Source organism: Phascolarctos cinereus, unplaced genomic scaffold (genome assembly GCF_003287225.1).
Source record: "Phascolarctos cinereus isolate Bilbo 61053 unplaced genomic scaffold, phaCin_HiC Scaffold_1;HRSCAF=81, whole genome shotgun sequence".
In the NCBI taxonomy this organism is placed as follows: domain Eukaryota; kingdom Metazoa; phylum Chordata; class Mammalia; order Diprotodontia; family Phascolarctidae; genus Phascolarctos; species Phascolarctos cinereus.
The window spans coordinates 199,975,020-199,998,630 of record NW_027555514.1 but is presented as its reverse complement, the minus strand read 5'-3'; the positions used below and the strand labels follow the sequence as shown (position 1 = coordinate 199,998,630).

Sequence of the window (23,611 nt, the reverse complement as noted above, 5' to 3'; positions counted from 1 at the left end):
TTGAAATTAAGAAAACTATTGAACTAATAAATAAAACTAACAACTGGTTTTATTAAAAAACCAATAAAATGGATAAACCTTTGATTATTTTGATTTAAAAAAAAACAAAGAAGAAAATCAAATTACCATATCAAAAATGAAAAAGGTGAATTCACCACCAATGAAAATGAAATTTTAAAAAATTTCAAATTGTATGACAATAAATTTGGCAATCTTAGTGAAATGGATGAAGATTTACAAAAATATAAATTGGCCAGATTATCAGAAGATGAAGTAAAATAAATAACCCCATTTCAGAAATAAAAATTGAACAAGCCATCAATCAACTCCCTAAGAAAATCTCCAGGGCCAAATGGATTTACAAGTAAATTCTATCAAACACTTAAAGAACAATTAATTCCAATACTATATAGACTATTTGGGAAAATAGGTGAATACAAATTCTTTTCATGATACAAATATGATACTGATACCTAAGCCAAGAAGAGTCAAAACAGAAAGAAAATTATAATCCAATTTCCCTAATCAGCATAGATGAAAAAATTTTAAATAAAATGCCAGCAAAAAGATTATAGCAACTTATCATGAGAATGATACACTATGACCAGGTAGGAATTATACCAGGAATGCAGGGCTGGTTCAATATTAGGAAAATTATCGGCATAATTGATCATATCAACAACAAAATTAACAGAAACCATATGATTATCTCAATAGATGCAGAAAAAGGTTTTGATGAAATGTAACGCCCATTTCTATTAAAAACATTAGAGAGCATAGGAATAAATGGAGCCTTCCTTAAAATGATGAGTAGCATCTACCTTAAACCATCAGCAAGTATTATATGTATTGGGAATAAGCTATAAGCATTTCCAAAAAGATCAGGGGTGAAATAAGGATGTCCATTATCACCACTGTTATTCAATATGGTACTAGAAATGTTAGCTTTAGGAATAAGAGAAGAAAAAGAAATTGAAGGAATTAGAATAGGCAAAGAAGAAACTAAGCTACCATCTTTGAGGATGATATGGCAATATTCTCAGAGAATCCTAGAGGATCAAGTAAAAAACTACTTCAAATAATAAACAATTTTAGCAAAGTTGCAGGATATAAAATAGACCCACATAAATCTCAACATTTCTATATATTACTAACAAAGCCCAATAGCAAGAGATAGAAAGAGAAATTCCATTTAAAGTTACTGTAGACATAAAATATTTGGGAGTCTACCTGCCAAGATGAACCCAGGAACAATATGAACATAATTATAAAACACTTTTCACAACAATAAAGTCAGATCTAAGTAATTGGAAAAGCATCAGTTTCTCATGGATAGACCGAGCTAATATAATGAAAATGACAATTCTACCTAAATTAATTTATCTATTCAGTGTCATACCAATCAAACTAACAAAAATTATTTTGTAGAGCTAGAAAAAATGATAATAAAATTCATCTAAAAGAATAAAAGGTCCAAAATATCAAGGGAATTAATGAAAAGAAATGCTAGAGAAGGCAGCCTAGACATACAAGATCTTAAATTGTATTATAAAGCAGTAATCATCAAAAATACTTTGTACTGGCTAAGAAATAGAGGGGTGGATCAATGGAATAGGTTAGGTACACAAGACACAGTAGTCAATGACTATAGGAATCTACTGCTTGATAAACCCAAAGACCCCAGCTTCTGGGATAAGAACTCAGTATTTGACAAAAATTGCTAGGGAAACTGGAAAATAGTATGATAGAAACTGGGCATAGACCTAATATCTTATACCATATACCAAGATAAAGTCAAAATTGGTACATGATTTAGATATAAAGGTTGACACTATAAGCAACTGGGAGAGTAAGGAATAGTTTACCTGTCAGATTTATGGAGAACAGAAGAATTTATGACCAGACAGGAGATAGAGAACGTTATGAAATGCAAAATGGATAATTTTGATTACATTAAATTAAAAAGTTTTTGCACAAATAAAGCCAATGAAACTAAAATTAGAAGGGAAGCAGAAAGCTGGGGAAGAATTTTTACAGCCAGTGTTTTTGATAAAGGTCTCATATCTGAAATATATAGAAAACTGAATCACAGTTATAAGAATACAAGTCATTCCCTAATTGATAAATTGTCAAAGGATATGAACGGGAAGTTTTCAGATGAAGAAATTAAAGCAGGGGGTGGAGCCAAGACAGTGGAGTAAAAGCAGTGACTTGCTTGAGCTCTCCCCTAAACCCCTCCAAATACCTATAAAAAATGGCTCTAAACAAATTCTAAAGCAGCAGAACCCACAAAAAGACAGAGTGAAACAAATTTCCAACCCAAGACAACCTGGGTGGTTGATTGGAAAGTTCTGTTGCACTGGGTTGGGAGAGGAGTACAGTTCAGTATGGGCTACACAGGCAAAGACAAGGCCTCAGCAAACCCAGAACAGGCCTCAGAAGACTGAATCAAGGGGATTTATGGTGGTTTCCAGACGTCTCAACCCACAAACGCCAAAGACAACTTAGAAGGTCAATAAGAAAAGTGTGTGACTGCAGTGAGACAGAAGCATGGTCCAGCCCCAGGCCTGGAGCAGCTCTGTGGCAGTGGCTGCTTTCAGAGCTCTTGGCCCATAGCCTGAGGGGGGATTAAGTGTCTGATCAGAGGGGGATTGCAGGGATCTCTTTGATGGCACTGAGGCAGGAATCTCTTGCTTGCCCATGCTTGGATCTTGGTTGCAGGACTGGGTGGTGGTCCAGGGGCAAAGAGAAGCACTGGTGTGGTGCAGATTGTGGTGGCAGTGGAGTGGAAATTGTCCTTTTCTAAGGCAGAAAAAGAGTGCTTGTGGTCACTCACAGACCAGAGCACAGGCCAGGAAAAGAGTAAACACCTCACCTTTGATGATAACACCTTGGAAGAATTGAAAATTTACATGTCCCTAGAAGTATCTCTGAAAATAGCTTCACAAAACCCCTGAAGCTTGGGACAGTACATTCTCCACACTAGAAGCAGACCCCTACTTTAACAAAGAGTTTAAAAGTCAAATAAGTGGCTAGGATCATGAGCAAACAGTGCAAAAAAGTCAGACCACAGAATCTTACTTTGTTGACAAAGAAGATCAAAACATACAACCAGAAGAAGACAACAAAATCAAAGCTCCTACATGCAAAGCCTCCAAGAAAAATATGAATCAGTCTCAGGCCATAGAAGAGCTCAAAAAGGATTTTGATAAGCAAGTAATAGAAGCAGAGAAAAAATTGGGAAGAGAAATGAGAGTGATGCAAGAAAATCATGAAAAACAAGTCAACAGCTTGCTAAAGGAGACCCAAAAAATACTGAAGAAAATAACACCTTAAAAAATAGACTAACCCAAATGGCAAAAGAGGTCCAAAAAAGCCAATGAGGAGAAGAATGCCTTCAAAAGCAGAATTGGCCAAATGGAAAAGGAAGTCCAAAAGCTCACTGAAGAAAATACTTCCTTAAAAATTAGAATGGAGCAAATGGAAGCCAATGACATTATGAAAAATCAAGACATTGTAAAACAAAACCAAAAGAATGAAAAAAGAGAAGACAATGTGAAATACCTCACTGGAAAAACAACTGACCTGGAAAACAGATCCAGGACAGATCATTTAAAAATTATTGGACTATCTGAAAGCCATCATCAAAAAAAAGAATCTAGACATTATCTTTCAAGAAATTATCAAGAAAAACTGCCATGATATTCTAAAACCAGAAGGTAAAATAGAAATGGAATGAATCCACTTCCTTTAAGAGATCTCCAAAGGAGAACTCCTAGGTATATTATAGCCAAATTCCAGAGTTCCCAGGTCAAGGACAAAATATAACAAGCACCCAGAAAGAAACAAGTCAAGTATTGTGGAAACACAATCAGGATAACACAAGATTTAGCAGCTTCTACATTAAGGGACCAGAAGGCTTGGAATATAATATTCCAGGGGTCCAAAGAGATAGGATTACAACCAAGAATCACCTACCCAGCAAAACTGAGTATTATCCTTCAGGGGGGAAAAATAGACATTCAATGAAATAGAGGACTTTCAAGCATTCTTGATGAAAAGACCAGAGCTGAATAGAACATTTGACTTTCAAATACAAGACTCAAGAGAAGCATGAAAAGGTAAATAGCAAAGAGAAATCATAAGGGACTTATTAAAGTTGAACTGTTTATATTGCTACATGGAAAGATGATATTTGTAACTCATGAGACCTTTCTCAGTATTAGGGTAGTAGGAGGGAATATAGATAGAGGGCACAGGATGAGTTGAAGATGAAGGGATGATATCTAAAAAAATTAAATTAAGGAGTGAAAGAGGATTGTGTAGGGAGACGGAGAAAAGGAGAGGTAGAATGAGGTAAATTATCTCACATAAAAGAGGGAAGAAAAAGCTTTTACCTTGGAGGGGAAGAGGGGGAAGGCAAAAGGGAATGAATGAACCTTACTCTTATTAAATATGGATTGAGGAGAGAATAACATACACACTCATTTGGTTATGGACATCTATCTTCTTACCCTACAGGAAAATAAGGGGAAAAGGACAAGGGAGGGGTTAACAGGGCAGACTGGTGGTGGGGATAATTGGAAGCACTCTTGAGTAAGGACAGGGTCAAAGGAAAGACTAGAATAAATAGGGGGGATGGGATGAAGGGAAATATAGTTAGTTTTTCACATCATGGCTACTATAGAGGTGTTTTGCATGACTATATATGTATAACCTGTATCAAGTTGCTTGCCTTCTCAATGTGGGTGGGTGGGAAGGGAGGAAGGGAGGAAATTTGAAACTCAAAGTTTTAAAAATGAATGTCTAAAATGGTTTTTACATGCAACTGGGAAATAAGATATACAGACAATGGGGTATAGAAGTCTATCCTGCCCTACAGGAAAATAAAAGGGGAAGGGGAAAAGAGAAGGGAATGGTAATAGAAGAGAGGCCAGGTCAGGGGAAGGGGTATTCAGAATGCATACTGTCTTGGGGTGGGGGGATGGGAGAGATGGGAAGAAAATTTGGAACTCAAAATCTTGTGGAAGTGAATGTTGAAAACTAAAAATAAATTAATTTTAAAAATAAAAAATAAATAAATGAGGCCTTTGTCAGAGACACTGGTTATAAAATTGTTTCCTAGCTTTCTGCTTCCCTTCTAATCTTGGTTGTGTTGGCTTTGTGCAAAAACTTTCTAGTTTAATGTAATCAAGATTATCCATTTTGCATTTCATAATGTTTTCTATCTCTTGGTTGGTCATAAATTCTTCTTTTTTCATGGATCTGACAGATAAACTATTCCTTGCTTTCTTAATTTGCTTATAGTATCACCCTTTTTGTCCTTATCTTGGTATATGGTGTAAGATGTTGGTCTATGCCTAGTTCCTGCCATACTATTTTCCAGTTTCCCTAGCAGTTTTTGTCAAATAGTGAGTTCTTATCCCACAAGCTAGAGTCTTTGGGTTTATCAAACAGTAGATTCCTATCATCATTAACTATTGTGTCTTGTGTACCTAACCTATTCCACTGATCTACCACTCTATTTCTTAGCCAATTGCTGTTTTATGATACAGTTTTAGATCTGGTATGGCTAGACGACTTCCCCTTGCATTTTTTCATTAATTCCCTTAATATTCTGGACCTTTTTTTTCTTCCAGATGAACTTTGTTATTATTTTTTTTCCAGCTGCATAAAATAATTTTTTGGTAGTTTGATTGCTATGGCACTTCTGGACTTTCTTGTATGGAAAAATGCATTTTACAAAAGAACTATCTAGGGCTTATTCAAAAGCTGAATCTTCATTTGCAAATATGTTTAAAAAATAACTAACCATTATCTCTCCCTAATTAGCCAGTTGTTTCAATTAATTCTTTTTCAGATTGGTATTCATGATCAGGCATAGACAGTTAATTAAGAAACCTATATTCTAGACTACATATTTAAAAATGCAATTATTCTTCTTTGCTAATAAAAATACAAGCCTTGAGATACTAGTCAGGACTCTTAAATTAATTTTATAATCATTTTACTAATGCAAATTTCATATACATATGGTTAACAAAGCTGTGCTACTTGATTTCCAAGTAAAACAAATTCAGAAAATTCAGAGTTCAGTATGACCCTTTTTTTGTTTAAGTTTGAGAGTATAAAGGTGATTTGATGCTGAATATGCATGAACCCTTAAAAGAGTACATGAATGAAAAGAAAAAATGAAGAAGCATAGAGAAACAAGTCTATGTGGTGAAATATTGAAAACTAATCTCCATATAAAGAGAAAACAATGGATATTTTTTGACAATCTACTATGTATGAAAGGCCCCATGGGAGATAAAAGAATAAGGCACAGCCCTTGAACTTATGAAGTTTATAATCTAAAATAAATCAGAGGATTTGGCCTTTTCCCAACTCAGTTGATTACAAATAAAGAGGAATATTATAGCACCAGATGACACTTTAATGAAAAGTGAGTACCTATCATGAGTGAATCAAAAAGGTGGGCTATGGAAAATGGCCAAGCCTTAAGTGAGATGATCCTTTCTCTCACTGTACTTCCTCCCTTGTCTGCCGTGGTATCTAACAGTGGAACTGTTGCCCCAATGCAGAAACTACATCCAAAAGTTACAGACTCAGTGAGAGGGGTTGAAGAACCACTTAGGGAGCAGTACATATACTTCAAACAGATACCTCAGGATCAAGTAATTTGATATTTAATATTATGTAACTTGCTTAACATTGGCACCTAGAAACAGAATGCATGATAAGATTATTTGCTCGCTTTTCACCTTAGTGATCTTGTCCTAAATTCCTACCTTTAATGACCTCCTAAAACAAAATATACCAGCAGGATGAAATCTAAACTAGTTAATAAATTCTACTCTGTCCCACCTCCTCAACAGACACACACACACACAACCTTAGCTATATTATCAAGACTGTTTTGTAAGAGCTACTAGTAATAACCTCTTGTCTTCATCATGACTGTACCCAAAGTCTGATTTGAGTCTTTTGAGCAAATACTTAATACTCAGAAACAGGATTTACTTATAGCCAAATGAGAGTCAGGTGGGGTAAAGAAGCTTACTTTATTTGAAAGGTAGATCTCAGTGTTTCCAAGATTGTGTATTTCTAATTTCTGTTCTCTAAGCTTCATTAATTCTTTGCTTTTACTATCTCCTCTGGTCATAAGTTGTATCATATTGCTATTCTCCATGGAAATTATTTTCTTTTTTCTATTACTATCAACTCAAAATCATATATACTGGTTCAAACTACTGTTTTAGTAGATTTAGGCTCATCCATGAACCAATATTGAAAGCTTTCAAAGAAGGCAGGAGTTTCTTTGCCTTTATCCAACTGTATTAGCCTATGTAGTTGAAAATACCTCATCAGAGCACTTTTTTTTTTCTGTTTCATTATTACATGCAGTTTAACATATAGTGTTTCTTAAGGCTGAGTTTAAAAAGTGTTGGAGTGATACTGTCATCTTTTCAATGCAATGCTACTGTGTTAGTTTTTTATTTGTTCGTTGCTCTTGGTCCAAAAAAAAACCTTGGTGCACAAAAAAAAAACCCCTCCACCCAAGGAGAAAACACTACAGAAATCATCAATTTTCCAAGTTTTTAAGTAGAATCCTATACTGTTATCTTTCACTGTTCGCCCAACATTGTTTTTCTTTTATTTACTAAATATACTTTCTTTTAACATTCATTTTTTTTTAATTTTGAGTTCCAATTTCTCTCCCTCCCTCCTGTTTTTCCCCAACTTAGTGAGAAGGCAAGCAATATAATACTGATTATACATTTGAAGACACACAAAATATATTTCATATTAGCCATGTTGCCAAAAAAAAAAAGCAAGGAAAATAAAGTAAGTTAAAACAAATACGCTTCAATCTGCACTCAAAGTTTATCAGTTCTCTCTGGATGTGGTTAGCATTTTTCATCATGAGTCCTTTGGAATTGTCTTGGATCACTGTCTTGATCAGAGCAGCTAAGTCCTTCATGGTTAATCATTATTATATTGCAGTTACTGTGCACAATGCTCTCTTGGTTCTGCTCACTACACTTTGCATCAGTTCACATAAGTTTTCCCAGGTTTTTCTGAAATCATCTTGCATGTCATTTCTTATAACACAAGAGTATTCCATCACAATGATATATGATACCTTGTTTAGCTATTCCCCAATTGATGGGCATCCTCTCAATTTCCAATTATTTTTCACCACGCAAAAAGTTACTATAAATGTTTTTGTACATATAGGTCCTTTTCCTTTTTCTTTGATCTCTTAAGGAAACCAAACATTTCCGTTTTCTATTTGGGTAGTGCTGTTTTCTTTAAATCACTTATAGAGACAAGAAGGGCTATTATAATAATTATGACAATGATAATAATGAAAACAATGATGATGATGATAATGATGATGATAGCTCAATATTTCAAAGCTTGTCAATTTCATTTCAATGGGAACTCCATTCACTAAGTCAGATGGAAACCATGTGCTCACCTGAGTAGACTTTTTCATGAATTTCTGTTATTAAAAAATCATTGCCAAAGAAGCTAAATTTTTGATGATGAAGCTCTTCACAGTAGATACTTATAAAAGCTTGTTGACTTGTTGAATTCATACTTAGCTAGACAGATCCACTGACAACAGATATATAGGCTATTAGCAGGTAAATATCCAAGGCTTTTCACAGAATTTCAAAGTTGAATAGGCCCTCTGAGGTGATTTAGTTCAACCTTCTCCAAGCTGAGAATCCCTTCTACAACACTGCCAATAATTTGTTATCTAACCTTTGCTAGAAAATCTCTAGCAAAGGATGACAGGATCCTATTGCTCACCTTAATATCATTCCCCAAACTTGGCATCCAAAACTGAACATGACATTCCTGATGTAGTTTAATCGGGATTATATAACGGGAATTAACTGCCATCTCAATATAATCAGATTGCATTCCTCTTTTTTTTTTTTTGGCTACCATGTCACATTATTAACTCTTATTGAGCTTGAAATCTAATGGCCCCACTGAACTCTCATATATTTTTCAGACTATTAAAGTCTACCTGCATTTTCTTCGTCCTATATTTGAAGTTGATTTTTTCAAACCCAAGATGACTTTACAGTTAGACAGGATCAGATTGAGTTTATGATTTCTTATCATACTCTATAAGAAAACCAGGCCATGAGACCCTAGAGAAAGATATTTGTGGAGGATTTTTATAATGACAGCTTGGATAAATAAAGTGTTTATTAGGCATTTTTTTTAACCCAAGAATTTTTTGTTGTTTTTATTTTACAGCCATTTATGCCATGAATTCGTAGGGGTTTGGTTCCAACAGCTCAGGTTCCTTGCCATTGGTTCTCACAAAGTGTGCTTCTCTGGGTGAAGCAGGCTGGCACTTCAGCTAAACCCAAGTGCCTTTTTCTTTGGCTTCCTTCTTCTTCTGATCATTTTTCTTTACCCACTTCAGGAAGCTATCTCTGCTCTTGGAATGCTTAATATGGTCAATACGAACATTAATTCTCTTGGCTAGAATCTTGCCCTTAACCTGTTTGTTTACAACAATGCCTACAGCATGTTGAGTAACATTATAGACCAGTCCAGTCTTGCCATGGTAACATTTGTGGGGCATTCCTTGCTGAACTGTGCCCATACCCTTCATATCTACAATATCACCTTTCTTGTATATTCGCATATATGTAGCCAGAGGGACAACACCATGTTTTCGAAAGGGCCTAGAAAACATGTATCAAGTCCCTCTCCTTCTTCCTTTTGTGTTTGTCATTTTGGCGACTCAAATATGGCAGAACTGGCAGAAAGTATTGGGCATTTTTTTAAAAGCATTACTTTTGCTATTTATTTTTACTATTACTATCCTCATTTTATAGGTGAGAAAAATAAGGTCCACAGCTAAAAAGCAACAAAGATAGGATGAGGATCCAGTTCTTCTGTCTCTAAATTCACTTTTTTCACTATCATGCTGGTTCTCACACTGTAGAGAAATACAGTATTTTAACTATAATAAAGGCTATTTGTAAAGAATATTTGAGGGAGAATTTTCATTGGTTATCTTCATTATTCGACATGACAGTAATACTTTGTTGCTTCATCATGGTGTGGAAGTAATGCTGCCTTGGGTTCTCCAAAGCTATCCCAGAGGAATGTAAACTCTGAAAGGTCTTACTAAACCAGAAAGGTTCAACATATAGTCCAAATGATGAACTGTGTATTTGTCACTGGAAGACTTACCTAGCTAAGTACAAAAAGATTTTGTAAGCAGAAGGTTGACCATCAGATCATGAATTTTTCTGTGGTGTCGACAGTATATACATTGATGAAACTGCAGCTCTTTCAAAGTACCAAACCAAAACTATATTTCCTCATCACAACAATGTGGGATCATTTGGGGATTACTCTCAACATACAGAATAATAAGAAAAAACTTAGGCTAAAACTATGTTGCCCCAAAAAAATCACCAGTCACCAGGACCAGAAGTAAAATTCAGAGACCTATGAGTTTTGAGGCAGTCATAAATGATGAGGATCATCCTACCTCCAGACTACTCTCTGCATTTTGGGAATGTTTACATAGTCAGCCAGTGACTATGTTGCAAAATTAGCAAACAAGCTTTGTCCAAGTTGACAAAGAAGTGATCAGGCAGTTATTTACTTAACCATAAAACCGATAGAAAATTCCCCTTACCCATTAGCTTCAACCTAAACTGGTCAGAAGACAGAACATGTAGTAGGTCATATTTTTTGTCCTTGCCTTCCTGTTAATACAACTGGAAAGAGTTTGAGGTCTTGGCAGTTCATATTTTTGCTTTTGTTTTGCTATATACAGTAATATAATAACACATATCAGCCTCTGAAAATGTCTAAGAGACATAAATATGTGTTCTAGATTTTGTGTGATTTTTAACTAAAATTTAGCCCTTGAACACTGGGTTCAAACAAGACACACTTTAAATGAGAACGCGGACAAGATTGTTTTAACAAGAACCAATTCAACATTTTAAAAAGTCTGTTTGAGAAAGTAAAACTTTTAAAGAGAGTGGCCGTAATGAGGATAATTATAATCACACTTCCTAAAATTCAGTTCTCTAGGCAGAATGCAATATTAATACTGAGTCTAAGTAAACTATTTTCTAATTAATTAACATTAGGGCTTTTAGCAATTAACAGTGAGAGAAGATAGATTTCCCCCAGTGTTCTCGTTTCATCTTAGCCATTTCAAAAACAAATTCCTTTTAAGAAGATTACTATTAATTTCAGCATTGTAATCCATTATAGATTTTATTTCCTAAGCCTAGGCAGTACTTACTGTACCTTCCCAGATTTAGGGGGCAGAACTGTAAGTCTTATACTATGCACTATACATGAGGGCTTTCTTTTACTCTTTTTTTTTCCAGAATGTTGGAACCAAGAATGAGTGGTCTCTGAAAGCTGTTTTTCAAAGTGAGCATGAGCTGAAGATGACAGTTTATTAAAGGCATTCGTCTTCTCCCACTTTGGAGTTTTTTCAGCTAAGTGGTGTTGAATTAAGCAGGGAAAATTCAAGGTAAAAACAATACTTCTCTATTGTCATCGAGTAAGTTTCTGTTTAGTTAACATGAGTCAGGTCTGTACATCAAAGTGAATTGGAGTTCTCCTCATTCTTTGTCTAAATTTAGACTTGCAGATCCTAAGATCCTTAATTGGTTCTATAAAAGCAAGACTGTAGGTAAAACAACATCCTCCTTCCAGTTCCCCCACAGCCATTATCTAGGCAAAGAATCCCTGAGGAGAAGGGTCCAAGCATCCCTCAACAATGGCCAAACAACTGCCCCCCACAGGGTAGACAAGCTAGTCTAGCAGAAACAGCAAGGCACTCCGAAGGAAAGGAAGGAGAAGGCATATGCTAGGTAAGTCAAACCACAGCCACGATCTCTCCTAAGGCCACAATGGAGACAGCCAAGGACCCTGAGCCCAAGAAAGTCCATAATGATAACATTCCCTCTCCCAAAGCCACTATCCCTGCTTCCAACCCACCCCATTCCACTGCTATTTCATACAGGGAATCAACCCTTGCAGAAATGCAACCTGACAACTGCTTCTAGACACCTAGAGCCCCTGCATCCTCAGTAACCACAACTATTGAAGATCCAGAAAATAAAGTTCTTGCTACCAAAGTCCTTGGCACTGTTGATTAGTTCAACATCAGAAATTAATATTGTTTCACTAGTTAAAATAACATTAAAGAAGATACATTATCATCTCCTTTGCCACTTCACTTTAAGGACCATGGAACTTGCAGCTTAATCTCTTATGTGTGTACTCTTTCCAGCTATACACTCCCCATTATAGTGTGAACTACTTGAGAGTAGGGTCTGCCTTGTTTTTCTATTTGTATCCCCAGTGCTTTGCACATATTAAGCATTTTATAAATTATTTTCCATTCATTCATTGCAAAGAACATCTAGACTCATAAGGACATAGCTGTCTGATAGTCACAATCTAGGTATAGTGCACGTAATGAGGTGCACCAGCAAAAGGTACACTTGTGTCAGGTACACCTCATTATAAACACTATCACTAATCCCAGTGTTGGTTGGTTGTTGTCTTTTTTTGCAAAGACGACCAAAATGACATCACTATGTTGCAGTCAAGGTGCATCCGACTATGGCTGATCAGACCAATACGAGTTCAGGAGGCTCTACCACAGACAGGTCAGGCACAAATAGTCCATAAGAACATGTAGAGTGGAGATGTCTCTAAATTTGCACATCTCACTTTTTGTGAGCTATCACAGTTCTGCACTACTCCTAGAGCACAGTGCCTTCTCTGATGCAGGCACACTATGCAGGGTGTTCCTGAGCCAGTGTCTTCCATGTCCCACAACTGATTTTAAAGTTCTTCAGGGAGATCTTGAGAGTGTCTTTGTATTGCTTCTTCTGACCTTCATGTGAGCATTGCCTGTGTGACTTCTCTGTAAAATAGTCTTTTAGACAAATGTACATTTGGCATTTGAACAACATGGCCATCCCACTGGAGTTGTACTCTCTGCAATAGAGTTTAAAAGCTTGGCTGTTCAGCCAGAGAAAGGACCTCAGTGTCCAGTACCTTATCTTGCCAGGTGAGCTTCAGAATCTTCCTAAGACAATTCAAATGGAAGCGATTCAGTTTCCTGGCATTATGATGGTACACTGTCCAGGTTTCACAGGCATATAATGAAGTCAGCAGAATAGCTCTGTAGAACTTCAGTTTGGTAGGCAATCTAATACCTATTCTCTCCCACACTTTCCTTTGGAACCTCCCAAACACTGAGCTAGCAATGTGTGCATCAACTTCATCATCTATTTGTACACCCATTGAAAGTATACTGCCAAGGTAGGTGACCTTATCCACAGTATTCCAAACTGCTGCATTTGCTATAACTGACAGTTCCATGTTTGGATGGTGTGGTACTGGCTGGTGGAGAACCTCTGTTTTCTTGTTGTTAATTATCAGACAAAAATTAGTACAAGCAGCAGAGAATCGATCCATACTCTGTTGCATCTCAGCCTCAGAGGCTGCATTGAGTGCACAACCAACTGGGAACAAAAACCTCACATATCTCTCCACTTTAGTCTTGGTTTATAGCCCTTTCAAATCAAATCATTTGCCATCAGTACAGTAACTGACCTTGATGCTGTTTTTATTCTCATTGAAGGTGTCTGACAACATCACTGAAAACAGCACACTTTTCCAGACACCCAAATTTTGCCATGATCTTCCATAAGGCTTCATGACTGGTAGTATCAAAGGCCTTGGTCGGATCTATGAATATTGTATACAGACCTCTGTTCTGCTCCTGGCATTTCTCTTGGAGTTGTCAAGCAGCAAACTGTCAACCTAGGGTATTATTGCCAGTGGCTTCAGCTTCAGCATCTATTGAGAACACTATGGAAGTGTTTGGCCCACCTCTCCAGGATCATGTCCTAATCAGTAATCAATGTGGCTCAATCAGCTCAAAGTAGCTGAGATGCATCATGAGTCTTTGTTTCATAAATAGCCTTCAGGGCACCATAAAAGCACTTTGAATTGTTACTTTCAGCATAAAACTGACTGTCATCTGGCTTCTTACCGAGCCAAGAATCTTGAATCTCTCTAAGCTTCTCTTGAACTTTACTTCTGATGAAGTTAAACGCTGCCTTCTTAGAGACAGATGAACCATCCTGATGGCAAGCCCTGTAGATTTCTCATTTTTCATTTACCAGCTTCTGAATTTCCCCATCATTTTTGTCAAACCAATCTTGATGTTTGTGAGTGTTCTGGGCCAAATGAGTAAATGCAATGCTATAAACCAAATCTCCGAAAGCTGCCCACTCATTTTTTTGCTCCACTGTTGCTAAACGTCTGATGGCTCAGCTTTCCCTCCAAGTTAGCAGTGAACTGTTCACCCACAGAGAAGCACTGTTGGCATTACATCTTCTGGTAATTGTCTTGCCTTGGGGCTTCCACTTTTGTTGGATACAAATGTTTAATTTGAAAAGGATAAGTCTATGATCAGTCTAGCACTCTGGGCCACATATTGCCTTTGTCACTCTCACATCCTGTCTGTCTCTTACAATGACATAGTCTATTAAATGCTAGTGTTTGCTATGAGAATTGCATTTCAGTAAATAGACAATAGTGCTGGTGATGAAAAAGTCATGAAATACATAAGTCTTCAGTAATAAGTAATTATTGCTGTTGCTGGTTTTGACTCCATTCCTCCCAAGGACTCTCTGCCATGTTGGATAGTCTGTGCCTTCTACGGTGCTAAAGTCACTCAGAATTACAAGCTTGTCCTCTTTCAGCACATTGATGATGAAGGTCTTCATAAAATTTTTCTTTGACCTCATCAGGGTTCATCATTGTAGGACCATACACACTGATGATGCATATGGTGCATGATGCATGATACTTTCCTGTAAGTGTCATGAGGTTAGTCCTCAACAAATAGATATAAGAATTATCTGCACAGAGATGACATCACCAAGAAAAATAGGATAGAGGAAAAGGAGAAGATAACCTAGGACAAAGCCATGGTAAACACCCATGATTAGCTGGCATGACCTGAAAATGTAGCAGAGGAGACTGAGAAGGAATGTTCATATAGGGAGGAGGAGAACTATGAGAGAGAGCAGTGTCATGAAGACCCAGAGAGAAGAGAATATCATATCATTGTCATGAGCCTGTCATTCACTCCTTTGGGGAGACATAACAAACTTATTGACTACATTGGTTTTTATTGTGAAGCCTACACCTGCTTCATGGCACTCACCATCATTGCAGCCACTCCAGAAAAAATATATATCCAGCTCCAACTTCAGTAAGCTGGTTTTCATTTTCCACCCTTGTTTCTCTCAGGGATGATATTTAGATGCAATACCTGCCAAATTTCCTTGCAACAAGTGCTGTTCGTCTTTCAGGTCTACTGGACTTTGTGTTGTTCATAAGCATACTCTTACTTTATGTACCAATGATGAGTGGAATCATCTTCACAAAAGTTTTCATATTTTTTTGTGTTTTGACTGTAGGATGGGATTTCTTCCTAAGGCGGTAAGCAGGTAAGGGTTGGATGAAGCAGAAGAAAAGGTTAGGGTACCTTTTCTAGACCCTTCCTCACGCCAGGAAGTGAGCAGTACAGTCCTTTTTTAAAGGCTGCTTAGACATTCACAGGGCTGCTGAATCCAACTGCTACTTCAATATGATTAAAATGCCCTAGGCCACCTGTATGCAGATATGCCCTATCTGCACCTGTAGCAACTTTTTTTGCTACAAGACTTTGAGGTAAGTAAAAATGTGATGGTTTTTGACATGTGCATAAATTGGACTTAAGTGACACAGAGTTGCACAAAGTTGCTTTACTCTCTTTTCCAGGGTCTTCAGAGTGCAGTGCCAAGACAAAAGTGACAATGATTGATGATGGCTCAGGATGCAGTGGGTGACTTTAGTGTCTTTGATATTTAACCAAGCTCTAAACACTCCACAATGCCTGCTTCCACTGACATCATGTCCTGTTGGAACAAATTGTTTATGTCCACCTCTTCCACCAGGGAAATCTTCACATGCTTGGGGTAGATACCCCTCTAACTCAAACCCGGATTTGAGGCCCCTTGGTTACCCTCAACTTAGTTTAGGCAATCTGCCAAAACAGTTTGCCATTGCTCATGCTTATGGCTTCTTTCAGCAGCAGGTGCAGTTGGGTGGCAGGTAGACACCAAAGGTGGAAAGCATCCCTGAAAAGGGCTCAGCAGCCCTTGCACCAGCAGTATTTAGTCTTCCTGAAACACCCAAATACACCTATCCTAAAAACAAAACAAAATAAAACAAAAAAATTCTCACTTGATCTGTCCATCCCCACTAGCTATCATACCATATCTCTCTCAGTTTTGTGGCTAAACTCCTTGAGAAAGTCATATATAATCAGTGTCTCCACTTCCTTTCTTCTCACTCTTCTTCTTTGCAGCCTGGCTCCTGAACTAATCATTCAACTGAAATTACTCTCTCCAAAGTTACCAGTAAACTCATAATTGCCAAATCTAATGGCCTTTTAGGGGCATCTAGGTGATGCAATGGATAGAGTGTCAGCCAAGTCTAGAGTCAGGAGACTCACCTTTCTGAGTCCAAATCTGGCTTCAGACACTTATTAGCTGTGTGACCCTGAGCAATTCACTTAACCCTGTTTGCCTCCATTTCCTTATCTGTAAAATGAACTAGAGAAGGAAATGACAAACCACTCAAGGATCTTTACCAAGAAAACCCCAAATGGAGTTATGAAGAGTTGGGCAAAACTGAAGAGGACTGCACAAAAATGGTCTTTTATCAATTCTTATCTTTCTTGACCTCACTTTGACATTGTTGGTCACCTTCTTCTCCTTGATATTCTCTTCTCTCTAGGTTTTCATTACATTGCTCTCTCATAGTTCTCCTCCTAACAATATGACCATTCCTTCTCAGTCTATCATGGGTGTTTCCCATGGCTTTGTCCTAGGTTATCTTCTCTTCTTCCTCTATACTATTTTTCTTGGTGATATCATCTCTGTGCAGATAATTCTTGTATCTATTTGTTGAGGACTAACCTCTCTCCTGACCTCCAGTCTCACATCCCCAATGACCTACTGGGCAGCTCAAGCTTGATTTCTCCTAGACATTTTAAACTCAATATGTCCAAAATATTAAACTCATTTTCTTTTCCCCAAAACCTCCTCCCTTTTTAAATTCCTTATTGCTGTTGAAGGTACCACTATCCTTCTAGTCACTCAGACTCACAATCTAGGTGGCACCATCAACTCTCTCATTTCCCACATCCAATCTGTTGTCACGTTCTGTCTATTCTACCTTTACAATATTTCTCGTATAATCCTCCTCCCCCTTTCCCCTCAGATACTGCTACCACCCTGGTATAGATGGTCCTCACATCAGGCCTGTACTACTACAATAACCTTCTACCAACTTCAGTACATCCTCCACTCAGCTGTCAAATTGATCTTCCTTAAGCATAAGTATGATCATGTTAACCACTTTACCCATTCAATCAGCTGAGTTGCTCCCTATCACCTGTGGATCAAATATAAAATATTTTGTTTGGCTTTTAAAGTCCTTCCTATCTTTTCCAGTCTTCTTATGCCTTATTCCCTTTCACCTATTACATTATATAATGACACTAGCATCCTTGTGATTCCTTGCACAAAACATTCCATCTCTCAACTCTAAGCACTTTCACTGGCTATCCACAATGTCTGGAACTCTCTTCATCCTAAGCTCTACTTCTTGGCTTCCCTGGTTTCTTTCAAGTCTCAGTCCTACCTTCTTGAATAAACTTTTCCCAGACCTCCTTAAACTAAGTGTCTTCCCTCTGTGATTACCTTCTCCCTGTTTTTCCCATATCTATATTGTTTATACATAATTGTTTACTTATCTCTCCCATTAGACTGAGTCCTTGAGAGCTGGGATTATTTTTTTCTGGCCTTTCTTTTTATCCCTGTAGCAAAATGCCTGAAATATAATGGGTGTTTAATAATTGATTGTTTACTTAACTTGATTGATATTTAAAGTACTTTGAGCATTAGACTTGTGTGATGGGAGCCAGGCACATACACAGTGTATCAATTTGTTCAGCTAATGCAACCTCTTTGAGCAGACAACATGGGAAGCTTGCTTCTGAAAGAATTGTGATGACCAGTAACATAAGTGTCTTAGACTAAGAAACATGAATAGACATTCCATAGCTAATTTCAATCAGCTAACTATATGAAGTGAAGGCTCTTCACTTCAGACTCTTCAAAAAAGCCTATCAGCTCAGCTTCTTCCTCTCTTCTCTTTGCCCTCCTTTTGCTTGGAGATCTCAGAGCATACGTTCAAAGACTATGTGAATAGGTGATGTAGCCTTAGGGTCTTCATTCCCTTTGAGGTCATATATGGTCCCAGATAAATGAGCCCCAGTTCCTCAACCTTTTTTTCCTGTTTCCATTATATGTGGAGTTAGTGAAGCCTTCAAGAACTTGTGAGTTTGAGGGGTCTGGAGGATGCCTCCTCCAAGGAGTTGGAGTTCCAGAGTTGGTGTTACAGCCAGTCCAATAATTATGACCTAAGGAACAAGAAGCAATCTTTGGTCTTGACCTTCTGAACTCATGGCAGTGAAAGCTGAAATGAGAATTTAACCTTCAGTCATGCCTCTTCTAGACATGAACTTGGTTGAACCAACACCATATAGGAACTGAGATAAGTTTTGAGCCTACTCCCCCCAGAGACCAAGGTGGTAAAAAGAAAGTATGCCCAGGAGAAAATCCTTGCACATTATCTTTGAAGCAAATTACTTTTGTAAAAGTTACCTGGTGCTGAGTGGTTAAATAAACTGAGTTGCTAATCACAAACCTAATAATGAGGGTTTAAGCTGAGAACATCTCTCAGGATGCATCTCTGGAACTATGGGAGAGAGCCAGAGTCACACTAGGAATCATAGTACCTTAGTTCTAAACCCCATCTTGCTGTTCAATAACTGTATGACAGTGCAAATCATTTAGACTTTAGTTTTATTGTCCATGAAATATTTGAGGAGACTAGACTATCTTATCCTTTAGTTCCTTTCCATTTATAACATTTTATAATTATATAAGTAATTATAACTAAACTATATAATTCCCTTCAAAGTTCAATGTGGCATTAGAATTATTATTACAACTTTAAATATGAGAAAGCTAAGGCATAGAGTAAAGGACTTTCCTTTTGACCTTAAAGAAAGACAGCTGCAGAGCTGAGGAAACTCTCACATGTTCACATCTGTGAATCCATCCTTGCCTTCTTGACAGCAGAGAATTGAACCAAATGGTCTTTGGAGATCTTTTCTAGCTCTAAAAGCTATGATTGGTATAAAATGAAGAAAAGCAGTTTTGTTTTGTTTTTATTGATACTGCTTGGGATGTAGTTGTACTTGTTTTAACAGCACCTTCATTTCTGAATATATCCTTCTACTTTCCCCTACCCAGCAAGCCATTTCTTTTAACCAAAAATTTAAAAGTAAAGCTTTCCTCCCCTCCACATCAACCACAAAGACTAGAGATATTGTTACTTTAACTTTAAGAAGGAATAGACTCCTAGGAGAGAAACAGAATTGTTACTGGAAAAAACATTAACTGTTTGTTGTTTTTTTTTTCTGGAGAGAGACTGAGGGTAGAGAAAAATTACTAAGAGAACTTTTTCCCTGAGAGACTGAGTTTAATTCTTATTCTATGAAGAAGATATGTTTTGGAAAAGACATCTGGAAAAAAAAACATTGAGAGACTCTGCCATCTGAGAGAGCTGAATTATGGGATGATATCCCCAGAATTGAAAAGAAGTCAGGAGTTACATACAGTTAATGGCTATAGGTGACCCTGGTGGTTATCTCTTTCATTTCTCATGCACTGTTGAAATATTTATGTAATTGCTTGAGGCAAAGCCCCATTCAGACTTTGCCCTTTTCAGACCTTAACTGGCAATATTTGCACGTGGAAAGTCCAGTAATTCACTGGACAGAGACCTTGTCTCCTGGTTATAGAATGCCTTTGGCATCTTTTTGCCTAATCACTCATTACATGGCCAAGTTTGCAGCTCTTCAGCCTCAACTACCCCTAAGATCCCTGAACAATGTAACACTTGGAGATCAGCCAAGATGGCACAGTAGGAGGAAGCCGTGCAGCCCAGTTCTTCACCATAACTCCACCAACAAAGGTCTAAGAAGAGCAGCAGACTGGTTAATGATTGAAAAATCCAAGGGAAAAAACACAGTGAGTCTTTTCTTACAGCTCAAGTCAAAATATGGAGACAAACAGTCATTGGGGATGGGGGACTAGGCAGGAAGGTGCTGTTCAGGCCCTTCCAGACTGGGAAATGAACCAAAGCCTTCTATTGTGCTGTAGGGCAAAGAGTGCCTGGGGAGTTACACTTTGCAAGATCCACAGGGTCTGACACTATATAAGGAGTGGAAATAAAAGCTAATCAATAGATGTCTTAGTATGACCCCTTATCTGGGTTACAGATCCAGTGGGGACTGGAGACCTATGCCCAGGTGGTACTAACCTGGAGTTGTGTACCAGGCAAGAAGCAGAAACAGAAGCAAGCAGTAGCTGTGTGGCTCTGACCCTGAAGTAGGGTCTAGAATTCAGCCTCTTCCCCACTCTAAGGCCCATGCCTGCATAACTACGACAGGAAGGTCAGGCCAAGTATTAGTGTGTAGTTCAGTTATTATGAACCTGCACAGCCTTGCAGCTAGCAGAAAGGGACTGAGGGTACTCCCAGTTTACTAAAGCTCCAACTAGGAGCAACTTTACAGCTGTGTCATCCAGACCAAAACTGGGGTCAGCAGCTTACAACATATAAACAAGGAGGGCAGCCATCAGATTCACCCTAGATCAAACCATTGTAGATATACTGAAAATTTGCAGGTCTCTAGTATGAACAATCCCTGAGATGTTTTGTCTTAGATCTCAATATCCAGAAAAAGCATCAGTAGGACCCCAAAGAATCAGGGCCACATAAACTCTCAAAATTCCTCCCAGAAATTCACAGAACCTGACCCTAGCACAGTTATATCTCAGTATAGAAAGTATTGCTGTTGGTATTAGTAAACAAATGAAGATTACTAGGATAAAGAGTCATTATGGAGACAGGAATGTCCAATGCAAACTCAGAAGAATAATTCCAAAATATCTAAAAGGAGGATGAAGAGAAATGCATAATTAATGATCATGTGTGAATGTGAATTAATGGAAAAGGTTATCAGAATGGATTAAAAAAATCCAATAATGTGTCATTTTACAAGAAACACCCAAAACATAAATATTCACACAAAGTTTGCAAAGAGTTGAAGAAAAAATCATTTATGTTTCAGCTGAATTAAAAAATTAAAAATAAAGAAATTGATAACAGCTTGTGGTGGGAGTTCTCTGGGTAAGGAGAAGAAAAAAGAAAAGGAGAGCAGAACTTGATTGCATCAAGCCCAGAGCTTTCTCTCAGTACTACCTTTTTACAAAGAGAAAGATGGATGAGGAATAAAGAGAAAAAAGTATAATAGAATATGATGAAGGAAAATATAATTAATATTCATAGTTTGAAAGTGAATAGGATGGACACACCCATAAAATGAATGAAAGATGACAACAGAATTGACTAGAAAGATCCTAACAACATATTGTTTAACAATATGTATTAACTTCACAAAGAGTTAAAAATAAGTGGCTGAAGAAAAATCTGGTATGTTTACACTAAACTAAAAAACTGCAGAGGTAGCAATCAATTTGAGACAATACACAACAATTAAAGTATTCTTTAAAAGAGACGAACAATGGAACTACATTTGCTTAAAGTTACCATAGACAAAGAATTAATATCAATACTTATACATCTTAGCATCTAAATACTTAAAGAAAAAGTTAAACAAGTTACAGAGAGATACAGATAGTAAAATTGTAATAGCTGAGGACCTCACATACTGCTTTTAGACATAGGCAAATCTAATAACAAAAAGAAGAGAGAGAGAGAGAGAGAGAGAGAGAGAGAGAGAGAGAGAGAGAGAGAGAGAGAATGAGGAGATACTTAAGTACATAAACAGAATTTAGAAAAGATATGCTAGATCTCTGGCAATTATTGAATTGGAATCAAAAGGAGTATACATATTTCACAGTGCCATATTGCACCTTTATAAAAACCACCCATGTATTAAGGCATTAAAACCTCACAAACAAATTAAGAAAGACAGATATTTTAAACATATTCTTTACTGACCAGAATGCAGTAAAAATTATGTTTAATAAAAGACCACTGAAGAAAGTATTCCAAATTAATTAGAGACTAAGTAATTTAATCCTAAAAAATTGGTGGGTCAGAAAACAAACCAGAAATAATATTTATCTATTGATGATGAACTTACATTCATCAATGACAACAGTGAGTCAATATAAAGACATTTTTAGATCTTGCAAAAGCAGTGTTTCTTTAAGAACTTTCACTGATTAAAAAAAAAGTACAGATCAATGTATTCATCAATGAATTTACTTAGAAAACCCTAGAAAGTCAACTAAAAAGTAATTGAGGGGCAGCTAGGTGGTGCAGTGGATAGAGCACTGGCCCTGAAGACAGGAGTACCTGAGTTCAAATCTGGTCTCAGACCAAACACTTGACACTCACTACCTGTGTGACCTTGGGCAAGTCACTGAACCCCAATTGCCTAAAAAAAAAAAAAGGTAACTGAAACAATGAACAACTTCAACAAAATTTAAGGCATAAACTAAACTCACATAAATCATCATTTTTCTGTATATTACCAGCAGAATACAGCAGAAACAAATGCAAAGAGAAAATCCATTTAAAATAGCAATGAAATGTATTAAAGACATAGCATGGGAACTATATGAATGCAATTACAAAACACTTTTGATAAACATGAAGACAAATATAAATAATTGGAGAAATGTCATTTGCTTACAGTTAACATAATAAAAATAACAATATTACTTAAATTATTTTACTTATCAGTAATTATGAAAGGATTACTTTATAAGATCAAATCAAACAGTAATAAAATTCATCTGAAGGTCAAGAATCTCAAGGGAAATAATGAAAAAAGCAGGAAGATAGGAGATCCAGCAGTAGTATATATCCAACTATTTTACAAAGCACTAATAATTAAAATTATCATTTGGTACTAGGTAAGAGATATAGACATCAATTAGTGGTATAGATCAGTTACGTAACAGAGAAGCAAATTAACCTAATAGCCTAGAGTTTGATATAGCCAAAAACTGCAACTACTGGGGTGGGGACAGGGGGTTGAGGACACAGTATTTGACAAAAACTGATGGGAAAACTGGAAAGCAGTCTCACACACATTTAGATTTGGACAAACATCCCACATAATATACCAAGATAAGCTCTAAATGGATTAATGAATTAGACATAAAAAGTGACATAAACAAATTAAACCAACTAAGGAAGAAATTATCTTTCCTACTGGTGGATAGGGGAGATATTCATGACCAAAGAAGAGACAGTATGACAGAAAGTAAAACAGATAGTTTTGATTACAGAAAATTTAAAAGTTTTTGCACAAACAAATACAGTGCAGCCAAAATTATAAGATAAA

General features: G+C 36.9%; 1 protein-coding gene and 1 pseudogene across 2 annotated transcripts in view; both read right to left on the bottom strand.

Annotated features, from left to right (window-relative positions):
• The window catches only part of SLC38A4 (solute carrier family 38 member 4), a 127,420-nt gene that overhangs the window by 57,957 nt on the left and 45,852 nt on the right, over positions 1–23,611 (bottom strand). The window lies entirely within an intron of this gene.
• Positions 9,241–9,769, bottom strand: LOC110199036 (large ribosomal subunit protein eL21 pseudogene; annotated as a pseudogene).